We start from the raw sequence: 18,134 nt of genomic DNA, 5'->3' as shown, positions 1-18,134 counted from the left end.
CTGGTCATGGGCACAAACAGCTTGCCTACAATGCCATCACATCCTTTGCAATTGTCTATCCACACGGCACTTGTCACCTTGAAAATTCCTCAACTAATCTACCCTTCAACTCTACAATAGGGCTGAAAAGATGGGAAGGACCTTGATCCACATGATTTCATAATGCTATGACCTTAATATTTCATTAAAAAATTGTGGAACCTGTCAGGTGATCATCACCTCAAGGACGTATAACTTTGCCGTTGTGAAAACTCCTTCAAACTACACAGATTATTAACCATTTATATAGTCTTGGAGAGATGCATAAGCCTCAGAAGGGTGACTTCCTCAAGGCCAAACACATAGGGTCAGAGGTAGAATTTTAACCCAGGTTTTCCTGAAGTTGAGTCTAGCCCTATCTCCTCACTATGTCACATCTATGAAGTATCAAGATCTATTACTTTCTATGATCATTAGTTATCCACTTGTTTTCCAAAAAAATCACAAAAGAAGGAAGAAGGGAGCATGGAGAAAGAAAAGAACTGAACTAGGTTCATAAATATCCTCAGCCAAACTTTAAACATGGAAAAAAAAAACCTTAGCAATTTCACAGAAATACTTAAGACATTCCCTGTAACTGATGAATTTCAGCTGAGCTAGAACAAAGATTGGAAACCTTTCAAAATTCTAGCACTTTTAGGGACTCATAGCAAATGAGAACTTTTTGCTTAAAGAACTCCAAAGAAGGGGTGGCTAGGTGGCACAGTGAATAGACTACCCGCCCTGGAATCAGGAGGACCTGAGTTCAAATCCAGCCTCAGATACTTAACTAGCCCTGTGACCTTGGGCAAGTCACTTAGCCCCAATTGCCCTACCTTCCCCCCTCCAAAAAGCAAAAAAACAAAAAACCTCCAATGGAAATACTATGATATCCTTTATCAACTCATTCTGACATGCAACGATTCTCATCAAGTTCTAGTCTCTTGCCACATTCCTGTTGGGCCCCAGTGGAAATAGAAAGAAAAAAAAAAAAATATATATATATATATATATATATATATTTAGTAATCATCAATATTATTCTAGGCAGAAACATCATAGATTTAAGACTGGATGTGACTTTATAAGTCATCTAGACCAGAGCTTCAACTTTTTCCAATTGAGACCCTTCAGTGCTTCTTAAACTGTGGTTCATGACCCACAACATATCATTTTACAAATTAAAAAACTGAAACCCACGGATGTTCACTTGACTGTCACATAATAGCAAGAGTCAGAATTTGAACCTAGATTCTCTGGCTCCATATTTGCTGGAGTTGTTTACCTAAAGCAGAACAGCTTAGAAATTTCTGGTACCTCAATGTTAGTTTCCTTATTACAAAAGTGAATGAAATGAAAAGTGTTATGGCCATCCTAGATCTGATCACAACAAATGAAAAACTAGATGAACTTAAAATTTTAAGTTTTATCCAAGTAGGATTATTGCTGGAAATCCCAATTTTCATTGCTGGGTATATGTTAAGGCAGAAATAAAAGGGTCATCCTCCCCAGATCAAAACAAAATTTGGCCTGGAAGAGATCTAAGGGAGGGGTGGGTGGATTGGAAGACAATGGAAGTGTACAAAAACTAGGATTTGGTAAGGAAAGGAATAGGGAGAGGTAGAAAGTCAATAGATTATGGTCAGAGAGTTATTTTGGAACTCTTGAACATGGAGGTGGTACATTTGTGGGTAATGGCAAGATCAAGTATATGACCATCTGACCATCTTTGTGTATAGCTGAGGTAGGGAAGGGGAATAAATCATGACAAGTGACAAACTGGGTAGGATTACTGGCTCAAAGGACATAAATAGTTAATCAGTTTCCTTGCATAATTCCAAAATGTTTTCCTGCAGAATTTGGACCACTTCATGGGTTCACTGATAGTACCTGAGTGTGCCTTTCTTCCCACAGCCCTCCAGTACTGACTGCTTCATTACACTTGACTGGTCGTGAAGTGAAATAACGAGATTTTAATTTGTATTTCTTTTATTATTAATGATTTGGAATATTAATCCCTAGATTTTAAAAGAGCATATTTCAATCAGTTCTGAAAAAGGAAAGCTGCTATTCACAATATAAAATTCTTCAAGGGTAAACAACTCAAGAGTAATGGAAAACTCCCAAGAATTAAATTACCTGGAAATATTTTTATTCAAATCTTCACATACACAAAGTATTCCCATAAAAAATAGTATAAAATAACTCTGAAAATCGGTTGTGAAAAAGTTTATTTTAATATTGTAAACACATATACTAAAGGAAAAAGCAGTTACATGTTAAAACTTTATATATGAACATAGTTTTAGTTCAGCATGAGTAAAAAGAGAAGATATTAAGAAATTACAAAGCCAATCCCTTAGAGTAAAAAAAATTACTATATATATATATATATATATATATATATATATATATATATATATAACAGGATATTAAGAACCTATGCAACATGAAGAATCTCACAAATGCAACAAGAATAGAGAGGTTTAAGACAGTCTTTCAGTTAAGACCATGATAAGGCTATAGCTAATATACCATACTTAGGGCAATTTTGCTAACTAGGAAAAAAAGAATTATGCTTGTTTATATGAACCAAAGGATGAAGCACAAGTTAGAGTTTATAATAAACTTTCCCAGGTTGAACCTCTGATGGTTTAAGAATAAACAAATTAGTACTCAAGTAATCTCCCTTTTTTGATAGTTGTTTATATCTGCTTAATATGGCTCTGCTCTAATTAAGCCTTCTGAGTGGCTCCTGATGCCAGCCATAGCAGTTGGCTGTCAAAAGGAAGAAATTATATATAGAAAAAACCCCCACAATTTTATTCCCAAAATTGAAAGTGAAAAAGAGAGGATGAGAGAAAGCTTGGTAAGGACTAGAAGTATAAGATGTGGGGGTTCTAGTCCTGGCTCTCTCATTAATCCTATGAAATAACTGCAGTGATTTAACCTTCTTCTACCTCAGTTTCCTCATTTATAAAATGAAAAAAATTTGAGCAGAATAATCTCTAAGATCCCTTCCAGTTCTATGATTCTATAGTTCTTCCAGATATTTTGTGTATGTTTGTGTGTGCTGAGGAGGGGAAAGGGGAGGGAAGGAAAGGGATATTTGATCTTGGTTGGATCCAAATTTTTGACCTTAAGACAAACAGAAGAAAATCACCTTAAAATACTTATGAAATACCTAATATTGATTCTTTAAGCAGAGTTTTGAGATAAGGCATTTCATAAACAGATATTAGTCTTCATAACATACTGGGAAGGAATAAAAGGTGAATATTATTTCTTTATCATCCATTAGGTACACATATATAATCACAGTGTAAATCAATATTCTGTTTAATGAAATTACTGGCTCAAAGGACATGAATAATTATTCAGTTTTCTTGTATAATTCCAAAATATTTCACAGGAGAGCTGGACCACTTTGTGAGCCTGTCTTTCCATAGCCCCTCCAGTATTGACTGCTTCATTACCAACTGACTAGATGTCAAGTGAAATAATGGGTTGTTTTGATTTGTATTTTTCTTATCAGTGATTTGCTTCATCTATACATGACATACTTCAAGAAACATCAGAGAGTAGATTAGTCAAAACCCTAAAAAGAAGGAGTTTTTTTTATCAGCTAACAGTGGTTTATCCCCTGAGGAAAAAAAAAGAATCAAAAGCAAAAACAAATTGGTTACAAGACAAAAGCATATACTGCCTCAACTAGTAGAAATATTTTATTTCCTTAAACTAGAAATCAAGGTTGTACAGTAAATAAAACTGGATATGGAGTCAAGGAAGACCTGGGATTGAATCCTGACTTATACACTGACTAGCCATGATATGATCCTGGGCAAGATCCTTAACTTCTCTCAGCCTCAGGGTTCCTCATCTGTCAAATGGAGATGATAATAGCACCTGCTTCCCAAGGTTGTGAGGAGAAAAGAGATACTTGTAAAGCATTTTTCAAATCTTAAAGCACTATATAAATGTGTTACTATTGTTATTATCATCATTCTTTGTATATACTTACTGATAAAATGTTCATGACTTTTTAAGAGGTAAGAGCTCCTTTCGAAGGTTCAGCAGTGATCACTTCAACTGGAAGTGATATTGCTCTTAGGGAGCAAAGTATCTCTGAAATCTAACAAATATGTCTTCACCTTATTTAATGCCATAAAAATCTGTACAAATAAATTTATATTCCTGATACATACTGGGAGTACTGGATGTCTTGCTACATAATTTGTCTAACAAAAACATTTTCAAATAACAATAGGCCAATAAGAGATAATTAAAAAAATTTTTTTCTGATTCAAAGACCAATTCCTTATAAAGTAGAATATAGATTAAAAACAGAACTAATTTTTTGTCAGCTTCAAAGCACTTTGAGATCAATGAGTCCATTTCTTGGTTATGGCCACAAAGAGTATCACCTAGGTACCCTTCCAAAGAGATGAAGTACCTAGTGAGACAGTACTGATGGCTTTCACATCAAGCTAGGTCAAACCAGAAAAAAAGGGAAGAAAGACCATGGACCAACCACATCATTAAACAAAATTTCCTAGATGTATCATTCTTTGTCACAAAGAATAACGATCATCAGAATTTCTGATGTAATGTATCGCTATCCTAGTGAAAGGAAATATCACTTTAGCAAAAGACTAGAAGGGACTGCTGAGTGCCATGAAAGCTTTTGGCAATTTTCATATTTGCAAAGAACTGATCTAAGGATCTAAGCATTTATTCCTAATAGAGTAATTCAGAATAAGATGTAAATATCCTTAAGAATTTGAGCAGTTAATGACTAAAATAACTGATGAATACTTAATCCTGATTGATTTAAATACACATTCCAGGCTCCATTAATCTATGAAAGTACTCCACATCATTTTGTTAACTTTAGAGCAGCCACTGTAATTTTTTGCTTTTTAAAGACTCTAAAGGAAACACACACACACACACACACACACACACACAAATACATGCAAATTCCATGCTGTTAGAAAACTTGTTCATTAAGTCACTTCACATAGCAAAATACTTAACCAAAATCGGGGAAATGTGATGAAAATTCTATTCTTGCTTATCTTATGCAAGTAGATTGACAACACAAGCTTTCTTAATATAATTTTGGTTTTAGAAAGAATAGCTTATTTCAAATTCCATATTCTAGAATTGAGGTGATTTTCTAATCCCAATGTTTACTTTGTAAATTAACTCTTATAATAAAGAAAACAGGTTATTTTTGTAAAAATATTTAAAAATCTAGGGTTGTAGTGTGTTTTTTTTCCTTTAAGAAAACAAAAGCAAAACAATGTGCAATGAGAGTAGGGACCTAGATATAAACCAATTAACAACACTCTAAAATTACTTAATTTTGAAAATCTCTTGAAATTGGCACTGATATTAAAAAGAACTAATTCAAAATAAAATTTAAAAAGACAAAAAGCATTATAAAAATGCATACTAATAGAAAAAATTCTAAAAATTATAATTCTTAGAGGATGAATAATTCAAAGTCTAAAAATTCTGATTGTACAGGTCACCAACAATTTTTAAAGTATGAAATATAAAAGTAGGAAGCATGTGTTTCCTTTACTAATCTAATCTAATAATACCAGTTTAATATAATACAAAAATGAGAATTACAATTCTACTATTTCAGTAACTTTAATGTTTCTTTTCTTTTTTTTTTTCTTTAAAAGCAATTGGGTTTAAGTAACTTGCCCAAGGTTATTACACAGCCAGTTTTTTTGTGTGGGTGTTAAGTATCTGAGGCCGGAACCAATCCCAGGTCCTCCCGACTCTGGGGCTGGTGCTCTTACTCACTGCGCCACCTAGCCACCCCAACTTTAATGTTTCTTAATGGAAGGGCAGTATACTTATACAGAAGCAAGCATACTGTCATGTTTAGAACTTGCATTCAAGTTTTAGGATTACTTTCTTAAAAAAACATATAAACATACAAATGTTAAAAAATGAGGTAAAACTCTCAAATTGCATATGAAAGCACCTGAATCTTTAAAAGTTGGAGATTCTCCTTGTCTAAGACAGTGACCTACACAGAACACCAGCACTCAAAGGGCAGTGGTTTGCTATTGATGATGAGTAATCTGAAGCATTCAATGAATAGCAGGTAATACATTTTTTTTAAATGGGAAATTATGTTCTGTGTTATTAAAAAAACATGAATCAGATATTCTGCATTCTGTAGAAAATTATTTTTCCAGGTAATCAATGTGGATTCACATAAGGCACCATGCCACAGTGAGAGCTGCCACAATGCCATTCAAAATTGCCATGCTGTAGCCCATGTGAAAGGAATGACCTGTCAATCTCCTAGAGAAGAAACAAACCAAAATGTCAATTAGCACAACAAGACATTATAATTATTCATTTAAAATTTTTAAAACCTGGGAATTAGTTCCCCAAACCTTTTCTAAAAGTTATAATATGGCTGTTAGTGAAATTGGCTATTAAAAGAATTAGTAATTGAATACTAATCTTTTCATTTCTGTAGCTTTAGTTCAAAACTGGCCTACTTTGAAGATAATCAAATCTAGTAACTTTCATTTCTTGGCCAGTTAACTCAGAATATGGACAACATGATGGTTTCATTTTAACTCTTGCTTCATAGCCATAGACTACAGCCTGGACCAGATACGTTGTTAATACATTAATTATTGTGTCAGCATCTTGTTCATCCATCGGTTCCTTATTAAAATTGTGTTTCTCTGCTCCTTCCTTTTCTTACTTTGATCCACCTATAAGTACACATTTTATTTCAAATATTTGCTTTACCACCTATAAGACTATAGATAGTTCATGCTAAGAAAACTTGTTTTATATTTATACACAAAAAGTTTTATATTTATAGACAAAAATTAAGACATGCCCAATAATAGTTGATGCTAGGTGGTAAAGTATAATAGAATGCTGGGCCTAGAGGGAGAAGACTTATACTCCTGATTTCAGATCTGGCCTCAGTTACTAGCAGTGTGATCCTGGCCAAGCCACATAACCCTGTCTGCCTAAGTTTCTCATCTGTAAAATGAGCTGGGAGAAGGAAATGGTAATCTATTCTAGTATTTTGCCAAGAAAACTCCAAATCAAAGTCATAAAAAGTCTGACACAACTGAAAACAATCACATAAATGAAAACAACAATAATCAGCAAACTAGATTTGTCTTTGCGGTTATTTACTTTCATCCTAATTTTTTTAGTTAAATGATAATTAATGAGCTCACTAGGTATAGAGCTCTCTAAATAAACTTTCTCCCCTAATTTTTTTTTTTTACAAATACTTGAAGTTTCATTTATGACAAGTTATGCTATGTCAACAAAGGCACACTTTTGCATATAATAATAATTAAAGCAAATAAATGTTAGTCTTAGTTACACTTAGACTTTCTTTGAAATTTGTTCTTCACATCTTGAAGAAGTCAACTTCTGTTTTTAGACTACACCACTATCTCCAATACAATAATACCCCTCTCCCCCCTTTTTTTTTGGCTTTTTGGAAGGGCAACTGGGGTTAAGTGACTTGCCCAAGGTCACACAGCTAATAAGTGTTAAGTGTCTGAGGCTGGATTTGAACTCAGGTCCTCCTGACTCCAGGGCTGGTGCTCTATTCACTGCGCAACCTAGCTGCCCCTATTCTTTCTCTCTTATTGCAGAAAAAGGGATGCAGAAAGTAAGATGGTATTAAGAGTGTGATTCACAGGGAGAGGAGCTAAAATAGCCGAGTAGCAGGAAGAACTCCTCTATACAAACACAGAAAACCCACCAGACCAAGTTCTGACTGAGAAATCCAAGAAGAAAAAAAAATCACAGGTAGTAATTTTTCAACAGCAGAGCAGCAACAGAAAACAGGATACTGGGGAAGGGAACTAGGCAGGAATGATTCTGTGGAGCATTCCAATGCAAGGAGAAGCTGCGTACAAGGGGAAGAAAAGGTCCTAGACCCATCACAGAGGGTCCTGACCTTGTGTAGGTTACAGGAGTAGGTGCTAACTGGCAGCTCTGTAGCTTACTACTCAGTTGTAGGTCAAAAGATCCAGGGTAGACAGAGAAGGGAACCTGTGTCTTGGAGTAACATTACAGGGTGAGGAGCGATTGTGGACTCTGGACTGTGTACCTCCCAAAGAACAAGTTCAGAAGTATGCAGCACTTTTTGGCTCTGACCTCAATTCAAAGCCTGTAGAGGAATAACCAAGGTGGGAATCATAAACCAAGAGACCCTACAATCCTGCTACTATGAACCAACAGAATTTTCCAGCTATCTGACAGAGGTAGAGTCCAGTAGAAGCTATTTTTGCACATAACCAAATCCAGGCTAGCAACTTGTAGAGCTCAGACCAGGGAGATAGTTACCAGACTTTGTCCTGGATCAGACCACTCTGATAGCACTGACAGCTTGTAGGTGTACAACCTGTCCCTGAGATCCTGGAATAGCACAATACCTTAAGAAGGCAATAACAGGACCTTCTCTCCAGATGTATGGCAGAGTGCAGGCTTAATTTAATATCAAGTCTAAATTCAGAAAGTTGAATGCATGAATGGCAAAAAATAACAAAATCCCCCAAACCCCAAAACAAACAAACAAACAACAACAAAAAAATCCCCAAGACTCTATCATAATAAGCTATTATGGTAGCAGGAAGAATCAAGACACAAATTCAGGGGTGAAGCCAAGATGGCGGAGTAAAAACAGGAACTTGCTGGAGCTCCCGCTCCAACAACCTCCAATACCTGTAAAATATAACTCTAAACAAATTAGAGCTTTAGAAGCCCAAAGTGACAGAGAGAAACAATCTTGTGCTGAAGGCAGCCTGGTGGGCTGACAGGAAAGGTCTATCAAACTGAGCTGGGAGCTGAGCACAGTCCCATGTGAGCCGCATGGTCCCAGACTCAGGGCAGCCCTGACAAGTAGCACAGACCAATCAAAGCAGAATTTAGGAGAGTGAATCACCAGCAGTTGTGGTGGTTTCCAGACTTCTCAACCCATAAATGCCAAAGAGAAAGTAAAAGGTCAGTGGGGAACTCTGTTGGAACTGGGTGACAGAAGAGCGCAGTCCAGCCCCTGTCCCTGGGGTGAAAGGTAGAGGAGGCGCAGCAGGTGCAGCTGCAGCTGCATGGCTGCCTCCAGAGCTCCTGGCCTGCAGATCATAGGGGGCCCAAGTGACCATTCAGAATGTAATGACTCTTGCTTTGACCTGCTTGGATCTGGATAGTGGTCATGGGTGATGGTCCTGGGGTGTGTTGCCAGTGTGCCAGAGCTTGAGGTGTCTGTAGAGAAGGCACCCTCCTCAGATCTGACATTTGCAAAAACCCCAGCAATTTGGGAATATAGCTCTCTCCTCTGGAAGCAGAGTTCCACTGTGGCAAAGAGTTCAGAAGTCAAGTAATTGGCTGGCAAGATGAGGAAGCACATCAGACCATAGAATCCTTTTTTGGAGACAAAAAGGATCAAAACATTTAAACAGATAAAGTCAATGAAGTCAAAACTCCTGCATCAAAAGCTTATAAGAAAAATATGAAATGGTTACAGGCCATGGAGGAGCTCAAGAAGGATTTTGAAAATTAGGTAAGAGAAGTGGAGGAAAAATTGGGAAGAAAAATGAGAATGATGCAAGAAAAGAATGAAAAGTGAGTCAGCCTGCTAAAAGAGACCCCCAAAATACTGAAGAAAATAACACCTTAAAAAGTAGACTAACTCAAATGGCAAAAAGGCCCAAAAAGCCAATGAGGAGAAAAATGCCTTAAAAAGTCATTTTGCCCAGGAATTTTAAAAGCTCACTGAAGAGAGTAATTCCTTCAAAATTAGATTAGAGCAAATGGAAGCTAATAACTTCATGAGAAATCAAGATACTATACAACAGATCCAAACAAATGAAAAAATAGAAGGCAATGGGAAATATCTCATTTCTCAGTGGGAAAGAATTATAAACTAAGGTGGTGCCCATCAAATAAATAATATTTGTAGAGGGCTTAGCACAATGCCTGGCACATACTAGGTGCTATGTAAATATTAGCTATTGTTATTTCAGAGAAACTAGGGAAGACTTGTATGAACTGATGCATACTAAAGTGAGCAGAACCAGGAGAACAATTTATACAACAGCAATAATATTTAAATACAAACAACTTTGCAGTATTTAGGAACTCTAATCAATGCAATAACCAACCATCATTTCAGTGTTCTTATATTGAAACATGCTTTTTACCTGATAGATGATGGACTCACAATACAGATTAAGACTTTTTGGGGGGGGCAAGGGGGATATATAGTCAATGCAGGACTTTGTTGTTTATGTGTTATTAATAGGTGTTTACTTTTACTTTATCAATGGGAAGAGGGAGAGGAGGTAAGAATGTGATGAATGAAAAGTTCAAGAGACAGTCTCTGGGGAATTAATTATTTTATTAATTATGGCTAGTAAATAATTAATAAAAGGATGGTCTTTTGGTCTTCTCTCAAAAACTAAAGACCAATTATGGAGGTCTCTCAATACTTGTATGTCCTTGGATGAGTGGGTGTTCCTCACAGGGGCATTCAACTCTGATTAACAATTAATAAGAGAATGAATACTATGAGAGATGGACCTATTCTAATGAGGGGATGGGGGTGGGGAAATGTGACTTTTGATTATGTCACTCTTACTCCCAATCTTGGCCAAGCTAGACAAAGGATCTAACCTATCCCTTCCCACCCCCACTTCCCCCATTCTGAGTAGGACACAATGGGCCAGAATTCACCTAGATTAGATTTTCTAGGTAAGGTTTTTCTAGTTGGGTGGAGTAAGAACTTGATAAGATGGTCTAGGTGGGGCAAATTTTTGGGCAAGGTCAGGAATGTCTTTCAAAGACTGGTTATATTAACTTATAAGGGTTTATTTCTGAATAAGGAAACAGAAAAAAATCTTAATCTCAATTAGTAACTGTTTATGAATACGAGAGAAATGACTTTCAAAGAAAAGGCAGTTTTTTTTTTTCTTTTTTGCTTTTTAGAGGGCAATTGGGGTTAAGTAACTTGCCCAAGGTTACAAGGCTACAGGGCTAGTTTTTTTGTGTGAGTGTTAAGTGTCTGAGGCCGGAACCAAACTCGGGTCTTCAGGCTGGTGCTTTACTCACTGTGTCACCTAGTTGCCCCAAAAAGGCAGATTTTTGATTGGGAAAAAAATTTTTAATAAAAAAAAAAAACAACAAATTTTTATAGTTCCATAGTTCATAGAAAATAGATTCCTGTTGTTTATAGCAACCATCAGATCTAGTGGAGAGTTAAGAACTGGGTTAAAAGCACTGCCAGACAACAAATGCAGATAAATAGAAGTACTAAAGCATAGGATAACCAGAGAACCCTTCCAGTTTTAAAATCTCAATGATTACTATTATTTTTCTTTGCTACAAAACCTAGGGGTTGGAAGATATGTTTGAGTCCTAGGTAACTAAGATCCTGGTCCATCAGGATTCTGTGGCATAGGAAAGAGAAAAAGTGCTTAAAAATAATTATTTTCCATACTTCAAAGTTTAGAGAAGTTGCTTCAGACAGACACAAAAGAAACAAGAACTTCTGTTCTTTCTACTTGCTGACCTACTCAGCCCTCACTTACTAGCCCAGGTCCATTTTTAGATATATCTGCAGTGTGAGTTAAGTACTAACTTGCATGACTGGATTACACATTACTCAATAAAACAGTTCCATTAATTTTCTTGCTCTTTTAAAAGTAGTGACTTCTCAAGTATTCACAGAACAATGAACATAAACCTATTTTAATCTAATCATAAAGTTGAAATATCAGTACTGTCATCCACTGTGGCAAAGACATACTGATAGCTTAAATAAATTTACATTAGTAGTAACAAAATGAAGTTAACCATGGAAAAGAACTTTAGGATTTACTTACTATTCATATTTTACTAGCTTGTAACAAAAATAAAAATAAAACAGACTTGGCAGGATCTTTTGATATAAGCATGAAAAAGAGAATGGACAATGGTTCATCAGTAGGTAATGTCCAGAAGACAGAAGGTCATTGATCTTATAACACAGATCTATCACACTTTCATGTTCTCTGTGCCCCAGATTTCAAACACCTTGTAGTAGTTTTCTAATGTTGTTGTTGAATCCTTTTTAGTCATTTCTGACTCTTCATGATCCCATTTAGGGTTTTCTTATCCAGGATACTGAAGTACTTTGCTATTTCCCTCTCCAGTTCATTTTACAGATGAGGAAATTGAGGAAAATAGGGTTAAGTGATTTGCTCAGGGTCACACAGCTAGTAACTGTCTGAGGCCAGGTTTGAACTCAAGTCTTTCTAACTCCAGGTGAGGCACTCTATCTAGTATGCACCTAGCTGCCACTATGGTAGCTTAGGCATACAAAATTTTCCTAGCAACACAAAGAACACAGGGGAATACACTAGAAAAGCCAACTCAGAACAACAGAATCTCAAAACAATATTGTTCTGGCACCAAAAGGTCTCACTTGGCTCTTTTTCTTACCTTCCAAAAGAATCAGCTCTGCAAGAACTTGCATGAACCAGCCTAACTAATACTAGCCCAGAACTTGTGCTTCTCCCTGCTGGCAAAAGGAAGTCATAGCTTAGTAAAGAAGTTCAATGCTAATGAAAATAGGCTCACATTCCTACAGCTCAGTTATCCTGCCTTCCTTAGAAATAGATTTGAATTTCACTGATGTTTTCCTGCCTCCTTCAAACCAGGCAAATTTAATCCATTTTGTACTGAAATTTAAATTTGTATTTTAAAAGCAAAGCAGAGTCACAGAATTTAAAGCTGGAAGAAACCTCAATGGTCATCTAGTCCAGTCTATTCCTGAACAGAATCCCTACTATAACACGGAACAGCTAGGTGGCTTAGTGAATAGAGCACTGGGGTCAGGAAGACCTCAATTTCAGCCTAAGACATTAGCTATGTGACTCTGGACAAGTCACTTAACTTGTTTGCTTAGTCAATTGGAGAAGGAAATGGCAAACGACGTCAGTCAAACATAACTGAACAACAACTGTAACATACTCTCCCCTATACCCTAATCAGGGGTCCAGCCTCTACTTAAAGACCTCTAACAAAGGAGAACTTAACCAAACCCTGCGACGGCCTATTCCCCTTTTGGACAATTCTAACAGCTTTCCCTGAAATCAAGCCTCAATTGTCTCTGTAATGTCCACCCAGTGTTCCTGATTCTGTCTTCTGAAACCACACAGAACAAGTCCATTCCCTCCCCCACACGACAGCCCTTCATTTACTTGAAGACAGCAATCACGCCTTCTTTTCTCTAGCTAAATACTCAATCTGAGTGTTCTCTTCTGTGTGCTAAATATGTGCATTTCTTTGAACTGTCACATGACATGGACCCCAGGCCCTTTACCATCCTGACTGCTTTCCTTTTGGGAATTACCTAGCTTATCACTGTCCTTCTTAAACTGTGGTGCCAATAATGTAACACAGTATCCTTTATATCATCTGATCATAGCAAAATACAAAGTCACTATCTCTTATTTTTGGAAGCTTTTTTTTTTGGCTACACATCACTCTGTTGACTCATATTGACCTTTCAAGTCCACTAAAAGACGCCAATGTTTTGGTTTTTTTTTCCAGACAAAATATCTATGGTTCCCTTATCCTATACTTGAAAGTTTTTTGAACCCTAAGACTATCCCTACTAAATTTATTCTTGCTGAATTCAGCCCCAATGTTCTACTCTGATAAGATCTTTTTAAAGTCTGTCATTCACTATGCTCCACAGCTTATTTCAAAATATTCACTAATTATCTTTTAGTAGAGAAGAATGACAAAAGACTTCTGGCAGGCTCTTATTATTCCAGAAATTTATTTCTGATCTTGTGGTGCCTATCAAGGTGAAGAAATAAACTGAAACTGAACTGCTTTCTCAAATGTCCAGACCCTTGATTTATTCCTGGAAAAGAAGAAACTATATTGTTTTTAAGAGAGATTTATACCTTAATTTAGTATAGTATAGCATAATACTGTATAATATTTTGAATTAGTCTGATTGAAACAGTCTGAATAGAAATGGTGCTGATTCTACCTACAGGACATATATGAATTTAAAAAAAACAACCAAATTTGGGAGCAATAGCTATTCCCTTAGTAGAAGTACTGAGACTTCCTTTTGGATACAAGTATCATCCATTCTTGTCCTCCTCTTATATAAAGGAAAAAGTGGAAGAAGGACATAGTCAAATATAGATTATGAAGAAGGTTCTCCACTCTTGTGGTGCTGAGACAACCACTGCTCACTTACAGTTCATTTCATCTTGACTGAGCACTTATCCAAGTGGAACCAAATCAAAGTATTATTGTTCTGAGAATTGACCTTTAATTTTCGAGGTTTTCCCAACTGTTTTCAAAGAATTCCTACAGGGAAGATTTTTCTAATCCTTTTTGAGGAGTAAATATATTATAGAACTCCTGTATAAAACATAGAAAACTGAAAAAGTTACTGTTGAAGTTACCCTCATTTATTCACTAATTTTTATCATCCAAAGTGATTTTTCAGTCATCTTTCTTTAAAGAGAGCAAGCTAAATTCTGATCATTTATAGGCTAGATTTTCTTCTCGTTAAACCCCAATTGCCCCACCTTCCCCCCTCCAAAAAGCAAAAAAGAACCATGAGTATTTAGATAAGGCTAGTACATTAAAAAGGCAGCTAAGTGACACAGTGGATAGTGTTGGACCTGGAATTAGGAAAACTCATCTTCCTGAGTTCAAATCTGACCTCAGACACTTATTAGCTGTATGACCCTGGGCAAGTAATTTAACCCTGTTTGCCAGAGTCTTCTTCATTCGGAAAATGAGCTGATGAAGGAAATAGCAAACCATTCCAGTATCTCTGCCAAGAAAACCCCAAATGTAGTCATGAGTCAGACATGATGGAAAATGACTGAAGCAACATTAAAACACAACCATTTTTTTTGTTTGTTTTTGCTTTTTAGAGGGCAAATGGGGTTAAGTGACTTGCCCAAAGTCACATGGCTATTTTTTGTGTTAAGTCTGAGGCCAGATCCAAACCCAGGTCCTCCTGACTCCAGGGTTGGTGCTCTATTCTCTGCACCACCTAGCCACCCCTCAACCACTTTCTTTCACTTCAATAGAATGTTAATTAGAAAAAATAACAAGAAAACAAATGATGGGAAAATGAGGAAGGATGGAAGTGAGAGGAAAATAGTATTGTCCAATGGCTAACAAACCACTTGTTTGTGAGAATGACATCTGATATATATGTATAAAAGGTACCTCCCCCCCAAAAAATAGTGCTCCTAACCATGGTACTTCTTTCTACAAGGAGGATTGTCTAGCTCTCTAAAAAGTTGATTCAGATGAAGAAACATTTCCACTATCTTTTAAGTTTGACAGAAATATATATATATATATATATATTTTTTTTTTCTTCCCTGGACAATAGGCAAAAGTACATCATATTTAATGCTGAATAGTGCCAAATTCAGGATGATGGAAAGATAATACCTGGCACTGTCAAAATGATTTGATTTTTTTCGTTATACCATATGGATTCCCAATATGGTTAACATTCATGAATGGAGGTGAAAAAAACACAGCAAAGAAAACTCCATGGTAACACAAAGAAAAATGTTTACTTTTAAAAGACCTTCCATCTTATTATATTTATTGGGAAAGTTTCAAAGTTGATGACACTTTTTGGAGATGGTCAATGCAGGAATTTGTTTTGCTTGATTAGGTATGTTTGTAGTAAGTGATATGTTTTTCTTTTCAAACAGTGAGGTGGTAGGAGAACAAAATAAAATTTTGTTAATTAAAAATTTAATTAAATTGAAGAAACTGAGCATTTTAAAAGTTAACGCTACTATTAGTGATTACTCTGTGTGTGTGTTTGAGTGTCTAAGCAAACAAGAGGATAAAAGTCCTTTCCCTACAACACATGTACAATATGAACAAAATATCTGACCATATCTACAACTTTAACAAGGTAGTCTTTTAGGTACTGTGAATACAAAGATGAAAAAGTAATACAGATCCTACCCTCAATAAGTTTACAATGTTGTACTATGAAGAATAATGTCAAGTACACAAATGAGTCTAATGCAAAATACTCTAGAGATAGAAGGAAAAAGATAAAACTGCAGAGGAAAAGGAATGGTTGGACTGGTAAGAGAAGCAGGAGTAGCAAAAAAGAAGTCAAATGAGGTAATTCATTACCACTTGGAGGGAATAACTTTTTTCACAAATGTAGCAATTTATTTTTTTAATTAAATTATTTATTTTTTTCAGTTTTCAACATTCACTTTCCTAAGTTTTAAATTTTCTCCCCCTCCCTCCCCAAAATGGCTTGCAATCTGATATGGGTTCTACACATACATTCCTACTAAACACATTTTCACATCAGTCATGTAGCATAGAAGAATTATAACGAATGTGAAAAACCATGAGAAAGAAAAATAAATAAAACAAAACAGAAAATAGTCTGCTTCATTCTGCATCCCAACTCCATAGTTCTTTCTCTGGATGTGGTTGGCATTTTCCATCATGTGTCTTTGGAATTGTTTTAGGTCTTTGCAGTGCTGAGAAGGGCCAAGTCTATTAAAATCAGTCCTGGCACACTACAGCTGTTATTGTGTACAATGTTTTCTTGGTTCTCCTTCCCTCAGTCAGCATCAGGTCATGTAAGTCTTTCCAGGTTTCTCTGAAGTCCGCCTGTTCATCATTTCTTATAGCACAATAGCATCCCATTACATTCATATGCCCCAAAATGTTTTAGTCGTTCCCCAATTCCAGTTCTTGGTCACCACAAAAAGAGCTGCTATAAATATTTTTTTGTACATGTGGGTCCTTTCTCCATTTTTATGATCTCTTTGGGATGGCTGTTGTCCTTTTTTCTCGAAGAGGACCAAAACAACACCACTATGCTAAATTTAAGTTTCAATGTGTCTGACTATGGCTGATCAAACCAATACAAGCTCAAAATCTACCACAGGTCAGGCACAAATAGTCCATGTGAACATGTGGGGTAAAATCTCCAAATTTGCTCATCCCGAATTTCCTTTGAGCTGCTTCAATTCTGCTTTGCTCATAGAGAACAGCACTTTCTCTGACATTGGGATGCTATATTGAGTGGTCCTGTGCCAGTGTCTCCCCTGTCACACAATCAATTCCAAGGTTCTTGAGAGAGACCTTAAGAATGTCCTTGTATCACTTCTTCTGACCATCATGTGAATACTTCCCCTATGTGAGTTCTCCATAAAAGTCTTTTTGGGGAGTGTATGTTTTGCATTTGAACAATGTGCCCAGTCCATCAGAGTTGCGCCCTCTGAAGCAGAATTCGAATGCTTGACAGTTTAGATCAAGTAAGGACCTCAGTGTCTGGTACCTTATCCTGCCAGGTGATCTTCAGACTCTTCCTCAGACAATTCAAATGAAAGCTATTCAGTTTCCTGGCGTGGCACTGGTAGACTGTCCAGGTTTCACAGGCATACAACAGTGAGGTCAGTCTAATACCTCTTCTCTCCCACACCTTCCTTCAGAGCCTCCTAAACACTGAGCTAGCTCTGGAAATGTATGCATCAAACTCATTATCAATGTATACATCCTTGGAAAGTATACTACCAAGGCAAGTGAACATATCCACAACATTCAAAACTTCTCCATTTGCTGTGACCTATAGTTCCACAAATGAATGGTGTTGGTGGCTCATGGAGCACCTGTGTTTTCTTGGTGTTGTTAGGCCAAAATTAGCACAAGCAGCAGAGAACTGATCCATACTTTGTTGCATCTCAGCTTCAGAGAAGCTGCATTGAGCGAACAATCATCTGCAAATAGAAACATGTACCAATACTCCCTCCCCTTTGGTCTTGGCTTGTAGCCTTTTCAAATTTGAAGAATTTACCATCAATGTGGTAGCTGACCTTGATGCTGTGCTCATCCTCAGTGAAAGCATTTGACAACATGGCTGAAAACATCATGCTAAAAAGCATGGGAGCAAGCACACAGTCTTGTTTCACTCCACAGAACCTGGGCAAGCATGCTGTCATGAAACTGACCTACAATGCTGATGAACTTCTCCACACAACCAAATTTTGACATCATTTTCCATAAGCCCTCACGACTAA

The 18,134-nt window shown here is 36.5% G+C and overlaps 1 protein-coding gene across 1 annotated transcript in view; it reads right to left on the bottom strand.

Moving 5' to 3' along the window:
* Positions 1-6,215: 6,215 nt before the first annotated feature.
* Positions 6,216-18,134, bottom strand: part of ARL6IP6 (ARF like GTPase 6 interacting protein 6) — a 59,409-nt gene continuing 47,490 nt past the window's right edge. Inside the window, 2 exon segments of the mRNA XM_069079933.1 lie at positions 6,216-6,348; positions 12,514-12,592. The gene's annotated coding sequence lies outside the window, so the exon portion shown is untranslated.

Source organism: Petaurus breviceps, unplaced genomic scaffold (genome assembly GCF_028583685.1).
Source record: "Petaurus breviceps papuanus isolate PSGF00001 unplaced genomic scaffold, PetGlider_PUasm1.0 91133, whole genome shotgun sequence".
NCBI classification, from domain to species: domain Eukaryota; kingdom Metazoa; phylum Chordata; class Mammalia; order Diprotodontia; family Petauridae; genus Petaurus; species Petaurus breviceps.
The sequence above is the reverse complement of the archived record's forward strand: the minus strand, read 5'-3'. Positions and strand labels throughout refer to the sequence as shown.